Here is a 15227-nt window from a genome sequence, read left to right as displayed (position 1 = left end):
GCTCTCTCTGTTTTATACTCTGGGGACTCTGCTCTCTCTGTTTTATACTCTCAGGTGTCCGCTCTCTCTGTTTTATACTCTCTGGTCTCCGCTCTCTCTGTTTTATACTCTCGGGTCTCCGCTCTCTCGGTTTTATACTCTCGGCTCTCCGCTCTCTCTCTTTTATACTCTCGGGTCTCCGCTCTCACTAGTTTATTCTCTCAGGTCTCCGCTCTCTCTGTTTTATACTCCAGGGTCTCCGCTCTCTCTGTTTTATACTCTCGGGTCTCCGCTCTCTCTGTTTTATACTCTCGGGACTCCGTTCTCTCTGTTTTATACTCTCGGGCCTCCGCTCTCTCTGTTTTATTCTCTCAGGTCTCCGCTCTCTCTGTTTTATACTCTAGGGTCTCCGCTCTCTCTGTTTTATACTCTAGGGCCTCCGCTCTCTCTGTTTTATACTCTAGGGTCTCCGCTCTCTCTGTTTTACACTTTCAGGTCTCCGCGCTCTCTGTTTTATACTCTCAGGTCTCTGCTCTCTCTGTTTTATACTCTCGGGTCTCCGCTGTCTATGTTTTATACTCTCGGGTCTCCGCTCCCTCTGTTTTATACTCTCGGGTCTCCGCTCTCTCTGTTTTATACTCTCGGGTCTCCGCTCTCTCTGTTTTATACTCTCGGGTCTCCGCTCTCTCTGTTTTATTCTCTCGGGTCTCCGCTCTCTCTGTTTTATACTCTCGGGTGTCCGCTCTCTCTGTTTTATACTCTCAGGTCTCCGCTCCCTCCGTTTTATACTCTCGGGTCTCTGTTCTCTCTGTTTTATACTCTCGGGTCTCCGCTCTCTCTGTTTTATACTCTAGGGTCTCCGCTCTCTCTGTTTCATACTCTCGGGTCTCCGCTCTCTTTGTTTTATACTCTCAGGTCTCTGCTCTCTCTGTTTTATGCTCTAGGGTCTCCGCTCTCTCTGTTTTATACTCTCGGGTCTCTGCTCTCTCTGTTTTACACTCTCGAGTCTCCGCTCTCTCTGTTTTATACTCTCAGGTCTCCGCGGTCTCTGTTTTATACTCTCGGGACTCCGCTCTCTCTGCTTTATAATCTCGGGTCTCCGCTCTCTCTGTTTTATTCTCTCAGGTCTCCGCTCTCTCTGTTTTATACTCTAGGGTCTCCGCTCTCCCTGTTTTATACTCTAGGGTCTCCGCTCTCTCTGTTTTATACTCTCGGGTCTCCGCTCTCTCTGTTTTCTACTCTCGGGTCTCCGCTCTCTCTGTTTTATACTCTCGGGACTCCGCTCTCTCTGTTTTATACTCTCGGGTCTCCGCTCTCTCTGTTTTATACTCTCGGGTCTCCACTCTCTCTGTTTTATACTCTCGGGTCTCTGCTCTCCCTGTTTTATTCTCTCGGGTCTCCGCTCTCTCTGCTTTATACTCTCGGATGTCCGCTCTCTCTGTTTTATACTCTCAGGTCTCCGCTCCCTCCGTTTTATACTCTCGGGTCTCTGTTCTCTCTGTTTTATACTCTCGGGTCTCCGCTGTCTCTGTTTTATACTCTCGGGTCGCCGCTCTCTCTGTTTTATACTCTCGGGTCTCCGCTCTCTCTGTTTTATACTCTCGGGTCTCCGCTCTCTCTGTTTTATACTCTGGGGTCTCCGCTCTCTCTGTTTTATACTCTCGGGTCTCCGCTCTCTCTGTTTTATACTCTCGGGTCTCCGCTCTCTCTATTTTATTCTCTCAGGTCTCCGCTCTCTCTGTTTTACACTCTCGGGTCTCCGCTCTCTCTGTTTTATACGCTCAGGCCTCCGCTCTCTTTCTTTTATACTCTCAGGTCTCTGCTCTCTCTGTTTTATACTCTAGGGTCCCTGCTCTCTCTGTTTTATACTCTCGGGTCTCCGCTCTCTCTGTTTTATACTCTCGCGTCTCCGCTCTCACTGTTTTATACTCTCGGGTCCCTGCTCTCTCTGTTTTATACACTCGGGTCTCCGCTCTCTCTGTTTTATACTCACAGGTCTCCGCGCTCTCTGTTTTATACTCTAGGGTCTCCGCTCTCTCTGTTTTATACTCTCGGGTCTCTGCTCTCTCTGTTTTATTCTCTCGGGTCTCCGCTCTCTCTGTTTTATACTCTAGGGTCTCCGCTCTCTCTGTTTTATACTCTAGGGTCTCTGCTCTCTCTGTTTTATACTCTAGGGTCTCCGCTCTCTCTGTTTGATACTCTCGGGTCTCCGCTCTCTCTGTTTTATACTCTCGCATCTCCGCTCTCTCTGTTTTATACTCTAGGGTCTCCGCTCTCTCTGTTTTATACTCTAGGGTCTCCGCTCTCTCTGTTTTATACTCTAGAGTCTCCGCTCTCTCTGTTTTATACTCTCGGGTCTCCGCTCTCTCTGTTTTATACTCTCGGGTCTCCGCTCTCTCTGTTTTATACTCTTGGGTCTCCGCTCTCTCTGTTTTATAGTCTAGGGTCTCCGCTCTCTCTGTTTTATACTCCAGGGTCTCCGTTCTCTCTGTTTTATATTCTCGGGTCTCCGCTCTCTCTGTTTTATACTCTATGGTCTCCGCTCTCTCTGTTTTATTCTCTCTGGTCTCCGCTCTCTCTGTATTATACTCTCGGGTCTCCGCTCTCTCTGTTTTATACTCTAGGGTCTCCGCTCTCTCTGTTTCATACTCTCGGGTCTCCGCTCTCTTTGTTTTATACTCTCAGGTCTCTGCTCTCTCTGTTTTATACTCTAGGGTCTCAGCTCTCTCTGTTTTATACTCTCGGGTCTCCGCTCTCTCTGTTTTATACTCTTGGATCTCCGCTCTCTCTGTTTTATACTCTCGGGTCTCCGCTCTCTCTGTTTTATACTCTCAGGTCTCCGCGGTCTCTCTTTTATACTCTAGGGTCTCCGTTCTCTCTGTTTTATACTCTCGGGACTCCGCTCTCTCTGTTTTATACTCTCGGGCCTCCGCTCTCTCTGTTTTATTCTGTCAGGTCTCCGCTCTCTCTGTTTTATACTCTAGGGTCTCCGCTCTCTCTGTTTTATACTCTAGGGCCTCCGCTCTCTCTGTTTTATACTCTAGGGTCTCCGCTCTCTCTGTTTTACACTCTCGGGTCTCCGCGCTCTCTGTTTTATACTCTCAGGTCTCTGCTCTCTCTGTTTTATACTCTCGGGTCTCCGCTGTCTATGTTTTATACTCTCGGGTCTCCGCTCCCTCTGTTTTATACTCTCGGGTCTCCGCTCTCTCTGTTTTATACTCTCGGGTCTCCGCTCTCTCTGTTTTATACTCTCGGGTCTCCGCTCTCTCTGTTTTATTCTCTCGGGTCTCCGCTCTCTCTGTTTTATACTCTTGGATCTCCGCTCTCTCTGTTTTATACTCTCGGGTCTCCGCTGTCTCTGTTTTATACTCTCGGGTCTCCGCTCCCTCGGTTTTATACTCTCGGGTCTCCGCTCTCTCTGTTTTATACTCTCGGGTCTCCGCTCTCTCTGTTTTATTCTCTCAGGTCTCCGCTCTCCCTGTTTTATACTCCAGTGTCTCCGCTCTCTTTGCTTTATACTCTCAGGTCTCCGCTCTCTCAGTTTTATATTCTAGGGCCTCCGCTCTCTCTGTTTTATACTCTCGGGTCTCCGCTCTCTCTGTTTTATTCTCTCGGGTCTCCGTTCTCTCTCTTTTATACTCTCAGGGCTCCGCTCTCTCTGTTTGACACTCTCGGGTCTCCGCTCTCTCTGTTTTATACTCTCGCATCTCCGCTCTCTCTGTTTTATACTTTAGGGTCTCCGCTCTCTCTGTTTTATACTCTAGGGTCTCCGCTCTCTCTGTTTTATACTCTAGGGTCTCCGCTCTCTCTGTTTTATACTCTCGGGTCTCCGCTCTCTCTGTTTTATACTCTCGGGTCTCCGCTCTCTCTGTTTTATACTCTCGGGTCTCCGCTCTCTCTGTTTTATACTCTCGGGTCTCCGCTCTTTCTGTTTTATACTCTCGGGTCTCCGCTCTCTCTGTTTTATACTCTAGGGTCTCCGCTCTCTCTGTTTCATACTCTCGGGTCTCCGCTCTCTTTGTTTTATACTCTCAGGTCTCTGCTCCCTCTGTTTTATACTCTAGGGTCTCCGCTCTCTCTGTTTTATACTCTCGGGTCTCTGCTCTCTCTGTTTTATACTCTTGGGTCTCCGCTCTCTCTGTTTTATACTCTCGGGTCTCCGCTCTCTCTGTTTTATACTCTCAGGTCTCCGCGGCCTCTGTTTTATACTCTAGGGTCTCCGTTCTCTCTGTTTTATACTCTCGGGACTCCGCTCTCTCTGTTTTATACTCTCGGGCCTCCGCTCTCTCTGTTTTATTCTCTCAGGTCTCCGCTCTCTCTGTTTTATACTCTAGGGTCTCCGCTCTCTCTGTTTTATACTCTAGGGCCTCCGCTCTCTCTGTTTTATACTCTAGGGTCTCCGCTCTCTCTGTTTTACACTCTCGGGTCTCCGCGCTCTCTGTTTTATACTCTCAGGTCTCTGCTCTCTCTGTTTTATACTCTCGGGTCTCCGCTGTCTCTGTTTTATACTCTCGTGTCTCCGCTCCCTCTGTTTTATACTCTCGGGTCTCCGCTCTCTCTGTTTTATACTCTCGGGTCTCCGCTCTCTCTGTTTTATACTCTCGGGTCTCTGCTCTCCCTGTTTTATTCTCTCGGGTCTCCGCTCTCTCTGTTTTATACTCTCGGGTGTCCGCTCTCTCTGTTTTATACTCTCTGGTCTCCGCTCCCTCCGTTTTATACTCTCGGGTCTCCGCTCTCTCTGTTTTATACTCTCGGGTCTCCGCTCTCTCTGTTTTATACTCTTGGGTCGCTGCTCTCTCTGTTTTATACTCTCGGGTCTCCGCTCTCTCTGTTTTATACTCTCGGGTCTCCGCTCTCTCTGTTTTATACTCTGGGGACTCCGCTCTCTCTGTTTTATGCTCTCGGGTCTCCGCTCTCTCTGTTTTATACTCTCGGGTCTCCGCTCTTTCTATTTTATTCTCTCAGGTCTCCGCTCTCTCTGTTTTATACTCTCGGGTCTCCGCTCTCTCTGTTTTATACGCTCAGGCCTCCGCTCTCTTTGTTTTATACTCTCAGGTCTCTGCTCTCTCTGTTTTATACTCTAGGGTCCCTGCTCTCTCTGTTTTATACTCTCGGGTCTCCGCTCTCTCTGTTTTATACTCTCGCGTCTCCGCTCTCACTGTTTTATACTCTCGGGTCCCTGCTCTCTCTGTTTTATACACTCGGGTCTCCGCTCTCTCTGTTTTATACTCTCAGGTCTCCGCGCTCTCTGTTTTATACTCTAGGGTCTCCGCTCTCTCTGTTTTATACTCTCGGGTCTCCGCTCTCTCTGTTTTATTCTCTCGGGTCTCCGCTCTCTCTGTTTTATACTCTAGGGTCTCCGCTCTCTCTGTTTTATACTCTAGGGTCTCTGCACTCTCTGTTTTATACTCTAGGGTCTCCGCTCTCTCTGTTTTATACTCTAGGGTCTCCGCTCTCTCTGTTTTATACTCTAGTGTCTCCGCTCTCTCTGTTTTATACTCTCGGGTCTCCGCTCTCTCTGTTTTATACTCTCGGGTCTCCGCTCTCTCTGTTTTATACTCTTGGGTCTCCGCTCTCTCTGTTTTATAGTCTAGGGTCTCCGCTCTCTCTGTTTTATACTCCAGGGTCTCCGTTCTCTCTGTTTTATATTCTCGGGTCTCCGCTCTCTCTGTTTTATACTCTATGGTCTCCGCTCTCTCTGTTTTATACTCTCGGGTCTCCGCTCTCTCTGTTTTATACTCTCGGGTCTCCGCTCTCTCTGTTTTATACTCTAGGGTCTCCGCTCTCTCTGTTTCATACTCTCGGGTCTCCGCTCTCTTTGTTTTATACTCTCAGGTCTCTGCTCTCTCTGTTTTATACTCTAGGGTCTCCGCTCTCTCTGTTTTATACTCTCGGGTCTCCGCTCTCTCTGTTTTATACTCTTGGATCTCCGCTCTCTCTGTTTTATACTCTCGGGTCTCCGCTCTCTCTGTTTTATACTCTCAGGTCTCCGCGGTCTCTCTTTTATACTCTAGGGTCTCCGTTCTCTCTGTTTTATACTCTCGGGACTCCGTTCTCTCTGTTTTATACTCTCGGGCCTCCGCTCTCTCTGTTTTATTCTCTCAGGTCTCCGCTCTCTCTGTTTTATACTCTAGGGTCTCCGCTCTCTCTGTTTTATACTCTAGGGCCTCCGCTCTCTCTGTTTTATACTCTAGGGTCTCCGCTCTCTCTGTTTTACACTCTCAGGTCTCCGCGCTCTCTGTTTTATACTCTCAGGTCTCTGCTCTCTCTGTTTTATACTCTCGGGTCTCCGCTGTCTATGTTTTATACTCTCGGGTCTCCGCTCCCTCTGTTTTATACTCTCGGGTCTCCGCTCTCTCTGTTTTATACTCTCGGGTCTCCGCTCTCTCTGTTTTATACTCTTGGGTCTCCGCTCTCTCTGTTTTATTCTCTCGGGTCTCCGCTCTCTCTGTTTTATACTCTCGGGTGTCCGCTCTCTCTGTTTTATACTCTCAGGTCTCCGCTCCCTCCGTTTTATACTCTCGGGTCTCTGTTCTCTCTGTTTTATACTCTCGGGTCTCCGCTCTCTCTGTTTTATACTCCAGGGTCTCCGTTCTCTCTGTTTTATATTCTCGGGTCTCCGCTCGCTCTGTTTTATACTCTATGGTCTCCGCTCTCTCTGTTTTATACTCTCGGGTCTCCGCTCTCTCTGTTTTATACTCTCGGGTCTCCGCTCTCTCTGTTTTATACTCTAGGGTCTCCGCTCTCTCTGTTTCATACTCTCGGGTCTCCGCTCTCTTTGTTTTATACTCTCAGGTCTCTGCTCTCTCTGTTTTATGCTCTAGGGTCTCCGCTCTCTCTGTTTTATACTCTCGGGTCTCTGCTCTCTCTGTTTTACACTCTCGGGTCTCCGCTCTCTCTGTTTTATACTCTCAGGTCTCCGCGGTCTCTGTTTTATACTCTCGGGACTCCGCTCTCTCTGCTTTATAATCTCGGGTCTCCGCTCTCTCTGTTTTATTCTCTCAGGTCTCCGCTCTCTCTGTTTTATACTCTAGGGTCTCCGCTCTCCCTGTTTTATACTCTAGGGTCTCCGCTCTCTCTGTTTTATACTCTCGGGTCTCCGCTCTCTCTGTTTTATACTCTCGGGTCTCCGCTCTCTCTGTTTTATACTCTCGGGACTCCGCTCTCTCTGTTTTATACTCTCGGGTCTCCGCTCTCTCTGTTTTATACTCTCGGGTCTCCACTCTCTCTGTTTTATACTCTCGGGTCTCTGCTCTCCCTGTTTTATTCTCTCGGGTCTCCGCTCTCTCTGCTTTATACTCTCGGGTGTCCGCTCTCTCTGTTTTATACTCTCAGGTCTCCGCTCCCTCCGTTTTATACTCTCGGGTCTCTGTTCTCTCTGTTTTATACTCTCGGGTCTCCGCTGTCTCTGTTTTATACTCTCGGGTCGCCGGTCTCTCTGTTTTATACTCTCGGGTCTCCGCTCTCTCTGTTTTATACTCTCGGGTCTCCGCTCTCTCTGTTTTATACTCTGCGGTCTCCGCTCTCTCTGTTTTATACTCTCGGGTCTCCGCTCTCTCTGTTTTATACGCTCAGGCCTCCGCTCTCTTTGTTTTATACTCTCAGGTCTCTGCTCTCTCTGTTTTATACTCTAGGGTCCCTGCTCTCTCTGTTTTATACTCTCGGGTCTCCGCTCTCTCTGTTTTATACTCTCGCGTCTCCGCTCTCACTGTTTTATACTCTCGGGTCCCTGCTCTCTCTGTTTTATACACTCGGGTCTCCGCTCTCTCTGTTTTATACTCTCAGGTCTCCGCGCTCTCTGTTTTATACTCTAGGGTCTCCGCTCTCTCTGTTTTATACTCTCGGGTCTCCGCTCTCTCTGTTTTATTCTCTCGGGTCTCCGCTCTCTCTGTTTTATACTCTAGGGTCTCCGCTCTCTCTGTTTTATACTCTAGGGTCTCTGCACTCTCTGTTTTATACTCTAGGGTCTCCGCTCTCTCTGTTTTATACTCTAGGGTCTCCGCTCTCTCTGTTTTATACTCTAGTGTCTCCGCTCTCTCTGTTTTATACTCTCGGGTCTCCGCTCTCTCTGTTTTATACTCTCGGGTCTCCGCTCTCTCTGTTTTATACTCTTGGGTCTCCGCTCTCTCTGTTTTATAGTCTAGGGTCTCCGCTCTCTCTGTTTTATACTCCAGGGTCTCCGTTCTCTCTGTTTTATATTCTCGGGTCTCCGCTCTCTCTGTTTTATACTCTATGGTCTCCGCTCTCTCTGTTTTATACTCTCGGGTCTCCGCTCTCTCTGTTTTATACTCTCGGGTCTCCGCTCTCTCTGTTTTATACTCTAGGGTCTCCGCTCTCTCTGTTTCATACTCTCGGGTCTCCGCTCTCTTTGTTTTATACTCTCAGGTCTCCGTTCTCTCTGTTTTATACTCTAGGGTCTCCGCTCTCTCTGTTTTATACTCTCGGGTCTCCGCTCTCTCTGTTTTATACTCTTGGATCTCCGCTCTCTCTGTTTTATACTCTCGGGTCTCCGCTCTCTCTGTTTTATACTCTCAGGTCTCCGCGGTCTCTCTTTTATACTCTAGGGTCTCCGTTCTCTCTGTTTTATACTCTCGGGACTCCGTTCTCTCTGTTTTATACTCTCGGGCCTCCGCTCTCTCTGTTTTATTCTCTCAGGTCTCCGCTCTCTCTGTTTTATACTCTAGAGTCTCCGCTCTCTCTGTTTTATACTCTAGGGCCTCCGCTCTCTCTGTTTTATACTCTAGGGTCTCCGCTCTCTCTGTTTTACACTCTCAGGTCTCCGCGCTCTCTGTTTTATACTCTCAGGTCTCTGCTCTCTCTGTTTTATACTCTCGGGTCTCCGCTGTCTATGTTTTATACTCTCGGGTCTCCGCTCCCTCTGTTTTATACTCTCGGGTCTCCGCTCTCTCTGTTTTATACTCTCGGGTCTCCGCTCTCTCTGTTTTATACTCTCGGGTCTCCGCTCTCTCTGTTTTATTCTCTCGGGTCTCCGCTCTCTCTGTTTTATACTCTCGGGTGTCCGCTCTCTCTGTTTTATACTCTCAGGTCTCCGCTCCCTCCGTTTTATACTCTCGGGTCTCTGTTCTCTCTGTTTTATACTCTCGGGTCTCCGCTCTCTCTGTTTTATACTCCAGGGTCTCCGTTCTCTCTGTTTTATATTCTCGGGTCTCCGCTCGCTCTGTTTTATACTCTATGGTCTCCGCTCTCTCTGTTTTATACTCTCGGGTCTCCGCTCTCTCTGTTTTATACTCTCGGGTCTCCGCTCTCTCTGTTTTATACTCTAGGGTCTCCGCTCTCTCTGTTTCATACTCTCGGGTCTCCGCTCTCTTTGTTTTATACTCTCAGGTCTCTGCTCTCTCTGTTTTATGCTCTAGGGTCTCCGCTCTCTCTGTTTTATACTCTCGGGTCTCTGCTCTCTCTGTTTTACACTCTCGGGTCTCCGCTCTCTCTGTTTTATACTCTCAGGTCTCCGCGGTCTCTGTTTTATACTCTCGGGACTCCGCTCTCTCTGCTTTATAATCTCGGGTCTCCGCTCTCTCTGTTTTATTCTCTCAGGTCTCCGCTCTCTCTGTTTTATACTCTAGGGTCTCCGCTCTCCCTGTTTTATACTCTAGGGTCTCCGCTCTCTCTGTTTTATACTCTCGGGTCTCCGCTCTCTCTGTTTTATACTCTCGGGTCTCCGCTCTCTCTGTTTTATACTCTCGGGACTCCGCTCTCTCTGTTTTATACTCTCGGGTCTCCGCTCTCTCTGTTTTATACTCTCGGGTCTCCACTCTCTCTGTTTTATACTCTCGGGTCTCTGCTCTCCCTGTTTTATTCTCTCGGGTCTCCGCTCTCTCTGCTTTATACTCTCGGGTGTCCGCTCTCTCTGTTTTATACTCTCAGGTCTCCGCTCCCTCCGTTTTATACTCTCGGGTCTCTGTTCTCTCTGTTTTATACTCTCGGGTCTCCGCTGTCTCTGTTTTATACTCTCGGGTCGCCGGTCTCTCTGTTTTATACTCTCGGGTCTCCGCTCTCTCTGTTTTATACTCTCGGGTCTCCGCTCTCTCTGTTTTATACTCTGCGGTCTCCGCTCTCTCTGTTTTATACTCTCGGGTCTCCGCTCTCTCTGTTTTATACTCTCGGGTCTCCGCTCTCTCTATTTTATTCTCTCAGGTCTCCGCTCTCTCTGTTTTACACTCTCGGGTCTCCGCTCTCTCTGTTTTATACGCTCAGGCCTCCGCTCTCTTTCTTTTATACTCTCAGGTCTCTGCTCTCTCTGTTTTATACTCTAGGGTCCCTGCTCTCTCTGTTTTATACTCTCGGGTCTCCGCTCTCTCTGTTTTATACTCTCGCGTCTCCGCTCTCACTGTTTTATACTCTCGGGTCCCTGCTCTCTCTGTTTTATACACTCGGGTCTCCGCTCTCTCTGTTTTATACTCACAGGTCTCCGCGCTCTCTGTTTTATACTCTAGGGTCTCCGCTCTCTCTGTTTTATACTCTCGGGTCTCCGCTCTCTCTGTTTTATTCTCTCGGGTCTCCGCTCTCTCTGTTTTATACTCTAGGGTCTCCGCTCTCTCTGTTTTATACTCTAGGGTCTCTGCTCTCTGTTTTATACTCTAGGGTCTCCGCTCTCTCTGTTTGATACTCTCGGGTCTCCGCTCTCTCTGTTTTATACTCTCGCATCTCCGCTCTCTCTGTTTTATACTCTAGGGTCTCCGCTCTCTCTGTTTTATACTCTAGGGTCTCCGCTCTCTCTGTTTTATACTCTAGAGTCTCCGCTCTCTCTGTTTTATACTCTCGGGTCTCCGCTCTCTCTGTTTTATACTCTCGGGTCTCCGCTCTCTCTGTTTTATACTCTTGGGTCTCCGCTCTCTCTGTTTTATAGTCTAGGGTCTCCGCTCTCTCTGTTTTATACTCCAGGGTCTCCGTTCTCTCTGTTTTATATTCTCGGGTCTCCGCTCTCTCTGTTTTATACTCTATGGTCTCCGCTCTCTCTGTTTTATTCTCTCTGGTCTCCGCTCTCTCTGTTTTATACTCTCGGGTCTCCGCTCTCTCTGTTTTATACTCTAGGGTCTCCGCTCTCTCTGTTTCATACTCTCGGGTCTCCGCTCTCTTTGTTTTATACTCTCAGGTCTCTGCTCTCTCTGTTTTATACTCTAGGGTCTCAGCTCTCTCTGTTTTATACTCTCGGGTCTCCGCTCTCTCTGTTTTATACACTTGGATCTCCGCTCTCTCTGTTTTATACTCTCGGGTCTCCACTCTCTCTGTTTTATACTCTCAGGTCTCCGCGGTCTCTCTTTTATACTCTAGGGTCTCCGTTCTCTCTGTTTTATACTCTCGGGACTCCGCTCTCTCTGTTTTATACTCTCGGGCCTCCGCTCTCTCTGTTTTATTCTGTCAGGTCTCCGCTCTCTCTGTTTTATACTCTAGGGTCTCCGCTCTCTCTGTTTTATACTCTAGGGCCTCCGCTCTCTCTGTTTTATACTCTAGGGTCTCCGCTCTCTCTGTTTTACACTCTCGGGTCTCCGCGCTCTCTGTTTTATACTCTCAGGTCTCTGCTCTCTCTGTTTTATACTCTCGGGTCTCCGCTGTCTATGTTTTATACTCTCGGGTCTCCGCTCCCTCTGTTTTATACTCTCGGGTCTCCGCTCTCTCTGTTTTATACTCTCGGGTCTCCGCTCTCTCTGTTTTATACTCCAGGGTCTCCGTTCTCTCTGTTTTATATTCTCGGGTCTCCGCTCTCTCTGTTTTATACTCTATGGTCTCCGCTCTCTCTGTTTTATGCTCTCGGGTCTCCGCTCTCTCTGTTTTATACTCTCGGGTCTCCGCTCTCTCTGTTTTATACTCCAGGGTCTCCGCTCTCTCTGTTTCATACTCTCGGGTCTCCGCTCTCTTTGTTTTATACTCTCAGGTCTCTGCTCTCTCTGTTTTATACTCTAGGGTCTCCGCTCTCTCTGTTTTATACTCTCGGGTCTCTGCTCTCTCTGTTTTATACTCTCGGGTCTCCGCTCTCTCTGTTTTATACTCTCAGGTCTCCGCGGTCTCTGTTTTATACTCTCGGGACTCCGCTCTCTCTGCTTTATAATCTCGGGTCTCCGCTCTCTCTGTTTTATTCTCTCAGGTCTCCGCTCTCTCTGTTTTATACTCTAGGGTCTCCGCTCTCCCTGTTTTATACTCTAGGGTCTCCGCTCTCTCTGTTTTATACTCTCGGGTCTCCGCTCTCTCTGTTTTATACTCTCGGGTCTCCGCTCTCTCTGTTTTATACTCTCGGGTCTCCGCTCTCTCTGTTTTATACTCTCGGGTCTCCGCTCTCTCTGTTTTATACTCTCGGGTCTCCGCTCTCTCTGTTTTATACTCTCGGGTCTCTGCTCTCTCTGTTTTATTCTCTCAGGTCTCCGCTCTCCCTGTTTTATACTCCAGTGTCTCCGCTCTCTTTGCTTTATACTCTCAGGTCTCCGCTCTCTCAGTTTTATATTCTAGGGTCTCCGCTCTCTCTGTTTTATACTCTCGGGTCTCCGTTCTCTCTCTTTTATACTCTCAGGGCTCCGCTCTCTCTGTTTGACACTCTCGGGTCTCCGCTCTCTCTGTTTTATACTCTCGCATCTCCGCTCTCTCTGTTTTATACTCTAGGGTCTCCGCTCTCTCTGTTTTATACTCTAGTGTCTCCGCTCTCTCTGTTTTATACTCTCGGGTCTCCGCTCTCTCTGTTTTATACTCTCGGGTCTCCGCTCTCTCTGTTTTATACTCTCGGGTCTCCGCTCTCTCTGTTTTATACTCTAGGGTCTCCGCTCTCTCTGTTTTATACTCCAGGGTCTCCGTTCTCTCTGTTTTATATTCTCAGGTCTCCGCTCTCTCTGTTTTATACTCTCGGGTCTCCGCTCTCTCTGTTTTATACTCTAGTGTCTCCGCTCTCTGTTTCATACTCTCGGGTCTCCGCTCTCTTTGTTTTATACTCTCAGGTCTCTGCTCTCTCTGTTTTATACTCTAGGGTCTCCGCTCTCTCTGTTTTATACTCTCGGGTCTCCGCTCTCTCTGTTTTATACTCTTGGGTCTCCGCTCTCTCTGTTTTATACTCTCGGGTCTCCGCTCTCTCTGTTTTATACTCTCAGGTCTCCGCGGTCTCTGTTTTATACTCTAGGGTCTCCGTTCTCTCTGTTTTATACTCTCGGGACTCCGCTCTCTCTGTTTTATACACTCGGGCCTCCGCTCTCTCTGTTTTATTCTCTCAGGTCTCCGCTCTCTCTGTTTTATACTCTAGGGTCTCCGCTCTCTCTGTTTTATACTCTCGGGCCTCCGCTCTCTCTGTTTTATACTCCAGGGTCTCCGCTCTCTCTGTTTTACACTCTCGGGTCTCCGCGCTGTCTGTTTTATACTCTCAGGTCTCTGCTCTCTCTGTTTTATACTCTCGGGTCTCCGCTGTCTCTGTTTTATACTCTCGGGTCTCCGCTCCCTCTGTTTTATACTCTCGGGTCTCCGCTCTCTCTGTTTTATACTCTCGGGTCTCCGCTCTCTCTGTTTTATTCTCTCAGGTCTCCGCTCTCCCTCTTTTATACTCCAGTGTCTCCGCTCTCTTTGCTTTATACTCTGAGGTCTCCGCTCTCTCAGTTTTATATTCTAGGGTCTCCGCTCTCTCTGTTTTATACTCTCGGGTCTCCGCTCTCTCTGTTTTATTCTCTCGGGTCTCCGTTCTCTCTCTTTTATACTCTCAGGGCTCCGCTCTCTCTGTTTGACACTCTCGGGTCTCCGCTCTCTCTGTTTTATACTCTCGCATCTCCGCTCTCTCTGTTTTATACTCTAGGGTCTCCGCTCTCTCTGTTTTATACTCTAGGGTCTCCGCTCTCTCTGTTTTATATTCTAGGGTCTCCGCTCTCTCTGTTTTATACTCTCGGGTCTCCGCTCTCTCTGTTTTATACTCTCGGGTCTCCGCTCTCTCTGTTTTATACTCTAGGGTCTCCGCTCTCTCTGTTTTATACTCCAGGGACTCCGTTCTCTCTGTTTTATATTCTCGGGTCTCCGCTCTCTCTGTTTTATACTCTATGGTCTCCGCTCTCTCTGTTTTATTCTCTCGGGACTCCGCTCTCTCTGTTTTATACTCTCGGGTCTCCGCTCTCTCTGTTTTATACTCTAGGGTCTCCGCTCTCTCTGTTTCATACTCTCGGGTCTCCGCTCTCTTTGTTTTATACTCTCAGGTCTCTGCTCTCTCTGTTTTATACTCTCGGGTCTCCGCTGTCTCTGTTTTATACTCTGAGGTCTCCGCTCTCTCAGTTTAATATTCTAGGGTCTCCGCTCTCTCTGTTTTATACTCTCGGGTCTCCGCTCTCTCTGTTTTATTCTCTCGGGTCTCCGTTCTCTCTCTTTTATACTCTCAGGGCTCCGCTCTCTCTGTTTGACACTCTCGGGTCTCCGCTCTCTCTGTTTTATACTCTCGCATCTCCGCTCTCTCTGTTTTATAAACTAGGGTCTCCGCTCTCTCTGTTTTATACTCTAGGGTCTCCGCTCTCTCTGTTTTATATTCTAGGGTCTCCGCTCTCTCTGTTTTATACTCTTGGGTCTCCGCTCTCTCTGTTTTATACTCTCGGGTCTCCGCTCTCTCTGTTTTATACTCTAGGGTCTCCGCTCTCTCTGTTTTATACTCCAGGGACTCCGTTCTCTCTGTTATATATTCTCGGGTCTCCGCTCTCTCTGTTTTATACTCTATGGTCTCCGCTCTCTCTGTTTTATACTCTCGGGTCTCCGCTCTCTCTGTTTTATACTCTCGGGTCTCCGCTCTCTCTGTTTTATACTCTAGGGTCTCCGCTCTCTCTGTTTCATACTCTCGGGTCTCCGCTCTCTTTGTTTTATACTCTCAGGTCTCTGCTCTCTCTGTTTTATACTCTAGGGTCTCCGCTCTCTCTGTTTTATACTCTCGGGTCTCCGCTCTCTCTGTTTTATACTCTTGGGTCTCCGCTCTCTCTGTTTTATACTCTCGGGTCTCCGCTCTCTCTGTTTTATACTCTCAGGTCTCCGCGGCCTCTGTTTTATACGCTAGGGTCTCGGTTCTCTCTGTTTTATACTCTGGGCCTTCGCTCTCTCTGTTTTATTCTCTCAGGTCTCCGCTCTCTCTGTTTTATACTCTACGGTCTCCGCTCTCTCCGTTTTATACTCTAGGGCCTCCGCTCTCTGTGTTTTATACTCTAGGGTCTCCGCTCTCTCTGTTTTACACTCTCGGGTCTCCGCGCTCTCTGTTTTATACTCTCAGGTCTCTGCTCTCCCTGTTTTATTCTCTC

This window comes from Somniosus microcephalus, chromosome 8, assembly GCF_052327205.1.
Source record: "Somniosus microcephalus isolate GS21.2 chromosome 8, FLI_Smic_1.0, whole genome shotgun sequence".
In the NCBI taxonomy this organism is placed as follows: Eukaryota; Metazoa; Chordata; class Chondrichthyes; order Squaliformes; family Somniosidae; genus Somniosus; species Somniosus microcephalus.
Note: the sequence above shows the minus strand (reverse complement) of the source record.